This window comes from Arachis ipaensis, chromosome B08 (genome assembly GCF_000816755.2).
Source record: "Arachis ipaensis cultivar K30076 chromosome B08, Araip1.1, whole genome shotgun sequence".
In the NCBI taxonomy this organism is placed as follows: Eukaryota; Viridiplantae; Streptophyta; class Magnoliopsida; order Fabales; family Fabaceae; genus Arachis; species Arachis ipaensis.
In genome coordinates, this window is record NC_029792.2 from 16,421,904 (window position 1) to 16,431,919 (window position 10,016).

The 10,016-nt window shown below is 32.7% G+C and overlaps 2 long non-coding RNA genes across 2 annotated transcripts; both read right to left on the reverse strand.

Annotated features, from left to right (window-relative positions):
- Positions 1,723-3,243, reverse strand: LOC110265409. Its single transcript, XR_002351562.1, has 3 exons — positions 3,156-3,243; positions 2,296-2,689; positions 1,723-1,991 (listed from the first exon to the last, which is right to left on the reverse strand). It is a non-coding gene; the product is annotated as an uncharacterized LOC110265409 (long non-coding RNA).
- LOC110265410 lies at positions 5,121-6,090 on the reverse strand. The gene is made up of 3 exons (XR_002351563.1): positions 5,925-6,090; positions 5,263-5,363; positions 5,121-5,149 (listed from the first exon to the last, which is right to left on the reverse strand). It is a non-coding gene; the product is annotated as an uncharacterized LOC110265410 (long non-coding RNA).

Consider the following 10,016-nt stretch of genomic DNA (forward strand, 5'->3'; position numbering starts at 1 on the left):
GAGCAAGAGAAGCATAATAATAATAATAATAATAATAATAATAATAATAATAATAATAATAATAATTAAAAATTTAAGTACAAAAAATAATATATTCAGCATCATAACAATATACTGCAGGATAAAAAATGTGGATGTGTTTTGTTTAGTTTATCAAATATGGGAGTAGTAGTAAATCGTGGCTTACAATTTTGAAAGTAAAAAATTTATTAAAAAAAGCCAATGAGCTATTAATGGTAAATGGTGACTCATAATTTGATGCTAACAAAAACTAATCGTTATTCACGATTTGTAATTTTGTATAAAATGACTTTTCAAATTCATATGTGTCACATATCACTTTTTTATTGTAATTGAAATTAGATTTTTTTTTCCAAAATTAAAGAGTTTTACTCTTTTTCCTACTAATTTTACAACCAAAATATGCCACATGTCACTCTCTCATTGCAATTAAAATTAAATCTTTCCCTTTTAAAATTAAAGAGTTCTTTCTTTCTCCCTACTAATTTTACAATCAAAATGTACCGCATGTTATTCCCTCATTGCATTTGAAATCAAATCTTTTGAAATCAAATCTTTCCCTTCAAAATTAAAGAGTTCTCTCATCCTTTCTCTCCATTTATCTATTCCTCTCATTCCTTTAATTACTCTATCTATTTTATATATCATTATCAATATCTCAATATTATTACACCAATCTTACACCCATATTAAAAATAAATTGCGGCTAAAAGAAGTTTGAGTGTATTTTTTCACTTCTTTTTCTTATTTTTTATGGTTTTCTTTTTTAGTTCTTTTTCACTCTTCACCAAATATAAGAGGACAACGAAAAAAAAAGTCTATCAATATTTTGGCATGTGAAGTTTATTTCCATTCATATACTGTGCTGAATTAACTTTTAGGTTTTTGAGACCTTAAGAAGCAATGCATGAAAAAATATAACATCAATGAAAATATTTTCTTAAATAATACATACAATTAAATAAAAAATAAAAAAATTGAAAGACCAAATTAAGACATTGGTAAAATTTCAATTACCAAATATGAAGGGATAAATCTCATTTTTTTTCAATTATTTGATAAAGTATGATATTTTATTATTTAATATTTTTTATATATTTTTTTTAGTCTCACTTAAAGAATATAAAGTAAAAGATCATACTTTACTAAATAATTGAACAAAAAAATGGAGAGAATTCATTCCTAATATAAATATTATCTTTATTTTGCGGCGGTTTTGAAAAACCGCTGGCACAACCGCAGCAAATCAGATAATTGATTTTGCGGCGGGTTTAAACCGCCGCAATTTGGCTAATAGGTTTTTCTAAAAATATTGCAGCCATTGGTAAACCGCTGCAATTTTGAAAGCAGTTTAAAAAAAAATGTATATTATGGAGGTTTATAACCCCCACAATTTGCAAAACTACATTAAAAAAAATTAGCTTCATAAAGCTACTCAATTATATTGCTTCTAAATCAAGACATACAAAAATAAGAGCAAGTTAAAAATGGCTAAAATATCACAAGTAAATAATAACAAATCAGTTGTAAAGCACTCCTTGATCTTTCATTTCCTGTCACAATTATGATCAAATCTAACTTCATGATTTTTTTGTAAACTTTGTTATTAAAATAAATGAAAATGTTTAATAAGGATTCTTACCGCATACATGTTTTACATCTAAACAAACACAAAAATAAGAGCAACTTAAAGATGGCTAAAATATCACAAGAATAAAGTAGTAACAAATCACAAGAATGACATCTCCAAAACAAAATGCCAGAAGCAAAATGCACATTTTAATAATGGTCTTCCCTAGTGGATAGGTAGCAGAGATTGAGTGCAAAAACTGGAATCCTAAGGAGATATTCCATACTACCAAATGCTCATAATCAATTATTTGTAGTTCTTGAGAAGCACCAGCATTGCCAAATGCTTCATGTATCTCCAAATGTAAAAAATACACAATGTCTACAAGCTTTTCCATTACCTGAAGAGTCCACAATAACATTTTATATTTCTACAAAAATAAAACATACTCAATATAAAGTGGTTGAAAAGACTATGGACCATTCTGTTTTTATTGTAAAAGATGAAAATTATTACAATATAAAGAGTTAAACTACACTATTGAAAACACCAACCCAAATGAAACTACCAAACAATAAAAGGAAGTCATTATAATTCAAAGGATTCGGACAGTGCAGCACAAACAAATTCTCAATCTTTATTTTAGATTTTGATCTCCCATCATAGTAAAACACAAGAATCAGTAAATACACTAGTTTTCTTACCTCCTCCAAAATCCTGGACCACAATGATTTTTTCTTCAAATTTCTCACCAACAGAGTCACTCATGATGCCCCCACAGGAAGCTGTTTCTGGACACCCTATAGATGCAAAGTCAGTGTTTAATTTTAACTACATACAGGATACCAAGAGTACTCATCAATGAAGATACAAATAAAGGGAATAGTATAGCCAACAGCAAATACAATAAGAGTGTCACATTAAAATAAATCTATGCTGGAAAAATTAGGGGCTCAACAGTCTAAAGCTTATTCAATAAAATTCTAAGCTCAGTGATGAAATAATCAAATAAAAGTGCACTACCTGAGCATCATATGTCCCGACCCTCTGGGTAGGGATATCCAAATTATAACTTAAATGTGGCCGGCCAGATAAATCCTGGACAAGGTTAAGAAGAAAGATATAAGTGTTAAGAACAAACAAAATTTATTTGAGAAAATAAGCTTACAACAAATGTGAATGTAATTCACACTTGAAATTTCTAATTACAATTCAGTAGCCTTGTATGCATTCATTGCTTGAGAATGCATGAGCCTTAATACAAAAGCTAACTTAATTTCAATAGTCCCAAATTATTTTTATGTACATTAATCAGCATGAAAATATCATATTGTTGAATTTTTAAATGTAATACCAAACCTACTCCAATTATCATATACCTAAGCAAGGAAAAAATCACACCTTCTCCCCTAATAATAAGAAACAACTAAACATTGTCCCACTATACGAGATTGATACATGGATTAACATCAACGTGTTCTATAATGAAATCATATTCACACCATTTAAATTTAAACTTTGACTAATGCCTAATGATCATTTCTACAATTGGTAAGCAAATTACCAGTGAAGTGTGTATTAATGCTTCATCAAGTGGAGCAGAGAAGTCACCAAACCGATTAATACCCTTCCTATCACCAAGAGCCTGTAACAAAGCCTAAAGATGGAGTAATAGACAAGTAGTTAAATGCAACTATAATTTTTTTTTTTTTTAAAAAACTGCATAATTATAAATCTAACTATTACAAGGTAAGAAACTGTAATTGTTTAAGAGTCTGCAAAATATTAACAAAATTGTAATCAGAGTTATGTAGAAGATAGCTGATAATACAATTAAATAGATTGCTATAGACCTTCTATTTTTTGAAAAGTATACTGCAGTCTTCAAATTTGACTAGGTAACCCCTCAAGTGCTCCCAGTTATGAGAATTGTTAAACTATAAATTAATAACCCCATCAAGGACAGAAGCAAAATACTGACTTTATGCTTTACTTAGACAATAATACGATAAATTATTGAAAATTGAAAATTGAATGGCACATCAGTCATCAGCACTCATGCTTTTTATGGTTTCAAAAATGGAAAGTCGTCAAAGAGGAAGTTATTATGGTGAAGGGTCTATGTGGTGTCTTCAAGTCAAAGAGAAAGTTATTACGGTGAAGGGAACTTGTGATTTTGATGAAACATCTATAGTTACTACTGAGAATCCTAGTAAGTCTTTGCAGCTTCTTATTTTTTCCATTTTAACTTCCAATCTCATTATCAACCGTATATAACAACAAATGAAGCTATCACATCACAGTTAAGATTGGAAAAATAAGAAGAGATCCAGCCTCTTCTACCAGTTTTATTGGGAAAATAAGTAATGAGGCATAAAGATCAGCATACAATCAGTTTCTATGACTATGATACCAAAAGACAATAGATATCAAGATGTTTCAAAACATTACCTGGCAACCAACAAGTCTATATAGCAGCTGCTGCAGAGCAGGCAACTACTCCAAGAACTCCTCATTATCTAAATCCCTGGTCTTGTTGTATCCCTACTTGAAAATGAATAAACATAAATGATAATCAAAGACTTAAGAGTTGAACATCGTACAACAAAATTATTCTTAAAAGGAGCAAATACTTAACTATTATCAATATTTCAACTACTATATGATATTCCTGACTTGAGTGTTTTTCTAGTAAAAAAAAAAAAAAACAAGCAAGTAGTAATGCAATGAATAAAACAAGATTCAGAAGTAAGAAATTTCCGGCACAATAGCACCTCCGACTCATTTTTTCAATTAAAAAATAAGTTATTAATAGTGAAAAGAACTGATGCAGGAAACATGGGCATATTTATAACAAATGTGTCAGATAATTTTCATAAGGCCATATACAACTAAGTTAGTTTAGATCAATTCATGCTGAATACTATTTTGTTCTTGGGAGTTAGTTTGGTATCAAATATTGTTTAGTATTTCTTGAAAGACTTATTATTTCTATAAATTTACAGGTTTAAAATCAATTATGGTAGATGAAATTTGAGATCTCTGTGACTGTAAATATGATCAAACAAGAATTGGGTTTTAAAATTTGAGTAATTTATAAACACACGAGACTGTAAACCATGCCATTAAAAGATCATGAAAAGAAAGGGTAAAAGAGAATAATTGAATGAAGAAACACTAGTAGTGATGCTTCAACTATCTTCCTTTCACTTTCCCCATTTCAGAATCAGTATGATTTAACTCAGAGCTCTTAATCATTACAAGTGGGGCAGATGAATATCATGCCACATGATGGAGTTAGATTAGGAACTTTATGCCTATAACTAGTCACAAGATTATCTATGATATAAATTTGTACTACTCAAAAATTGCCAATTAACATGAATCTCCTAAAAGCACACTGAGAAATGAGAATGATAAGCTCATAATATATAAGATACACACGTACCGAAGTAGAGATTGTCTTTTTTCCATTGGTGGCATGGATAAGGCATTTATACTCAATTGCTTCACCAGCAGTTGCCATTTAATTCCTAACGGCTTGAGACTTCAAGGATGCTAAAAGGCCCACCAAGAACATGAACAAGAAGAATAAGGAGTTAGAACTCACTTTGCGAAAAAATAAAACCTAAAGCATTTGATCAGACCATAAAGTCAATATTAATACAAACATACACACATCTTCAAGTGTAACCCAAACAGAGCCCGTCTCAGTGCTTTGCTCGAACATGCTGGTGAGTTCATTGAGAAACAGATCTAGCTGTAGAAGAATCTAGAAAAAACATGCAAAATAGTAGGGCTTAGAATGAAACAACAACACAACACAACACAACACAATAATACCATGCCGATTTTGCAATCAGAATCCTACTTCATACTTTGGAAGAGAAGGTTAAAAATTAAACAAATAATAATAATAATAATAATAATAATAATAATTTCAATTACGGTAGTAGTAAAGGTGTACAATTGTGGAATAGGAACAAAAATGAGAATGGTTATCACAAGGAATGCGTTAAAATTCGAAGAACTGAATTGAATTACCATGGATGAAGCAAAGCAATTACTGGGTATAAAAAAATGAGCAAAGCCAATTTCAAAATGCATAAAAAGAGAGTTCAGAACAAATTAAATCAAACCAAAAAGAACAAACCAGAAGTAATGAGCAGAGCAAAAAGAAAGAGGCACCAATAGCAAGCAAAAGCTAGAACAGAGGCACGCAGAGTCTGAATCTGCAGCTCCAAAGTCGAGAGGCTCGTCCGACGTGAAGCTTTGACAGAAGATCTGAATCAGAAGAAGCAGACATGGGAAAGTAGCTAGAACAGATCTGAACCTGCGATGGGTGCGTCGATGAAGGTTGGAGGTGACGGAGGCAGAAATCTATCGCCGATGGTACCTCGTAGAAGAAGGTTAGGGTTAGCAGGGTTTGGGGATATTTTTGCAAAGAGAGGAGAGAGGGAGAAAGGTGTGTCTGATAAATGGGGTTATGGGACTAAGAGAATGAGAGATTGAAATACAGCCAAGATAGATTGACGGCAGTTTTTTTAAATTCGCAGCAAAACCGAATCAAATGGCTGCTCTTCCAGCGCTCCCCATTAAAATCGCTGAAAAACTATTAGATAGCGGCTATTGTCAAAAACAGCTACTAATTATTCGCCACTATCTTCCGTTTTTGTGGTAGTGTATATATAATCACATTTTTTAGATTAAAGTAATTTTGGTGTCAGTTGGCAATGGTTAATGCACTGATCGAAAGATGGCACTTTGAGACGCATACATTTCATCTTTCGGTTGGTGAGCGTGCTGTTACATTGAAAGATGTGGCTATAATTCTTGGTCTTCCGACTAATAGTCTTCTAGTGACAGGAGTGATCATTAGTAGTTTCGATGCCTTAGAGGATAAATGCTTGTACCAGTTTGGGATTGTACCTAGGAAGATAGATTGTAGGGAAAGTTTTATAAAGTTGACGTGGCTATGGAATTTGAAAGATTGTTTAGTCTTGACTGATGAAATTGGGATGCAGAAGTACGTAAAGTGTCACATCATGTTATTATTCGGAACGATCCTGTTTGGAGACAAGTCTAAGGGAGTGGTGCATTGAAAATTTTTGCCTTTGCTGTGCGACTTCACCAGTATTAGAGAATTTAGTTAGGGATCAGCGTGCCTAACGCACTTGTACAGCTCTTTGTAGGCATCTCATTTCGACTGAAAGGAGGTCGATGGTCAACACTTTTCCTGACTTCGGCCTGGATCCGTTTATCATTTTTTGCGCTGATTCCCGACAGCCTTGACTTTTTGCGCTTGCAAATAGGTCAAACTATCTAGTAACGACTTCAAATAAGTATTACACTTTGTATTTTAATATTTCGGTGAAATTTTGTTAACGAAATAAATGAAATTAGCGGGTGTAAATGTGTAATTGGGAGCGTGCTAACCGACACTATAGATTTTATTCTCTTACTCACTTTACAAAGTCATTAGATGAACGGTAAAAAGGCCGAGTATGTTATCATGATATAAGTGTCTGTTTTTGGTTGAACCTTATTATTTTTTAGTGTGTAATCATGTGTTTCTTATAGGTGTCCAGTTTGTGTGGGAGGCTTATGGTGTTGGTCTAATTGAGCCAGACGTGATTCCAACAGACATCCGTCAACATTCAGTTTTGCAGAGTGCCATAGAATCTAGACCGACCACACAAAGAAGTCCTGACTGACCCTAGGAATCTTGACTGATCCACCACCCATTTGTTTTGGGTAATGCAATGGACGAACATGTATAATTATGTTCTTGCTGAGCTTCTCGTGCAACTACAACATCCCCTAGAGATTTACATATATTGGTACCACGTAAAATATGACGACCACTTGAACTTATCGAATCTTGTGGAGCAAGATAACCAAGAGGGAAATCTGGTAGGTGATCATGAGAATCAAGAGCAGCAGTCACAATCACCGTTACTACGAGCAATAGCTGAACTAATGGAGTTGTGTCGGTCAGAGTAAGTTCTACACCATCTCAAATCATCACAAGTTGTTGCAAGTTACTGAGAAAAAAGTACCATGCATCAGAAGTCTCTCCCTCCACAATGACAAATACAATAGGCACAATAATGTTATTACCATCCTGTGAAACTACAACCAAAAGACAACCCTTATATTTTTCATACAAGTGAGTCCCATCTACCTGTAGAATTGGTTTGTAATGTTTGAATGCTCTAATGCAAGGGTAATAACTGCAGAAGACTCAATGTAATACCCGAATATCAGTTACAAAGTCATGGCCCTGATATGCAAGCATAGTTTTAAAATGGACGGCTACTGATGGTTCCTTGTGACACATGGCCTCAAACTATATGAGCATTCGTATGATGCTTTCCAACCTCTGAAAATATTTTTCACTGACTTTTGCTTTGCCAACCATGTTTTTCGATAACTGATGGTGTAACTGAACTTCAACTGTACTTCCGCAATAACTGATTTCACCTTTATGGAGGGGTTAGCCTCTACCAACTGCTTTATTACTTTTGCAATTGTGTTAGAATCTAGCTTTGAATGGTCCTGGAAAATGGTGTCTCTGGTACAAGTATGACTACCATTGTACCTCCTTATAACCCAACAGTACTTCCTGTAGATCATGCTAATCCTGACCAACCAATCACAGCCTGAGCAGTACTATGTACTTTTGGCATAAAATGTCATCGGATTCTGACTCATATACCCGATAGTCTACACTTCTACGGGTGGTAAAAACTTTCATTGCCATAATGACAGCTTTCCTGGATTTGAATTCTATTCCCATAGCAAATTCACCATCTGCCACAATAGAAACTTCTACTACAACATTAATATAAATATATACATATATTTATTCCTAATCAAGTAATTATCTCAAATTTAACAAAAAAATTATTCAAACCTAGTAAGGTTATTATCTTAAATTTAACCAAAAGAAATACATAAACAAATACTAATTAATTATATTTTCACATGTCACATAAGTAATTAATCGATCGACAATATTAAAAATACAAAAATTATAATCTCTTATACAAATATCCAAATTACATACTTGCATTCGTATATTCAGGAAAGTTTGATACATGGCCTCTAAATCAAACGCACACATGAAAAATGGATCTTCAAACGGATACTGGTTTGGTAATGCATTTGCCACCTCCGCGACATATGCTTCCGTAATGCCATCATCTTGATCTTCATCTCCATTTGGATCAATGATCTCATAGTTACTTTCAAACTCTTCTTCACTATCACTATTGTAATCTTTCCGTTCAATATGTCGGTCGACTTCAGATCGTTCAAACTCAACATATAACTCAATGAACGACATATGAGAGCGAGTTTCAATTGAAAACATCTCTTGCATGCTCGCTTCATCAATCACATATTTGGTTTGAAATTGAACGAATTCACCAAACTGATATAGAATATATGTACAAAATATACATGACACTCTCTTTGACATTTGAGGATCAATCTTCTTAGAAATCACACATTTCAGTTCTTCAAATGAGAGTGTCAATGGAATAACAATATCCAATGAATTTTCACATACAAATTTCACTCATTCAGATGTTTGTAGCAAAATTTGACAATGATAATATACTTTTAACGAAACTCTATCATCCATCTTATCTTTTTAATTCACATTAAACATATTCAAGCTCACTGTAATTTTTTTAAGCAAAGGAGGAGGGTATGACTAGAGGAAGATAGTTTTTGAGAGGTGAGGGACGACGAAAAGAAAAAGAAGAGGGAGTTTTACTAATTGAGTTAGAGTGGGAGTATATATAAGGGTACAAATCGGATAGTTTGATTTGTATTTAAGCATTTACTTTTTTTTAACTATGCAAATCGAACAGTCCAATTTGGTGCGTCTCGAAATAAAAAAAATGTAAACACTAAACTCAGCCTTACTTATTACAGTACTTTAGAATTTTAAAGTTTTTTCCCTCCAAATAAATCTGACCGTCCAATTTGTATCAATCTTCATCAACAAAAATCAGACGATCCAATTTCTATTTTGTCAATTTAAAAAAAGTAGCCTCCACATCAATGTATAACACACTCCGTATCCATATCCAAGCAATAACCAGCTTGCGTTATTGTGTGATGATGTCTCTTGCACAATAGCATTTGACTTAAAACGAGAGTTTGTCTAGGATTTTCTTAAAAACAAACTGGTCCTATATAAAGTAGGTTTTGTTCCAAAATATCTCTCTCTTAAAACCTAATGCTTTTTTTTAGAGAAATTCTTGGAGGCCAGCAATTTTTAGTAGTTTTTGCACCTCAATGTTTCCTACACATGATTCTACCACTAGGCCAACTATCTTCTTAATACATGTTGTGTTTATAATTTTATATATTCACTACTTAGTGTAACTTAAAGAATTTTTTTATTATATAT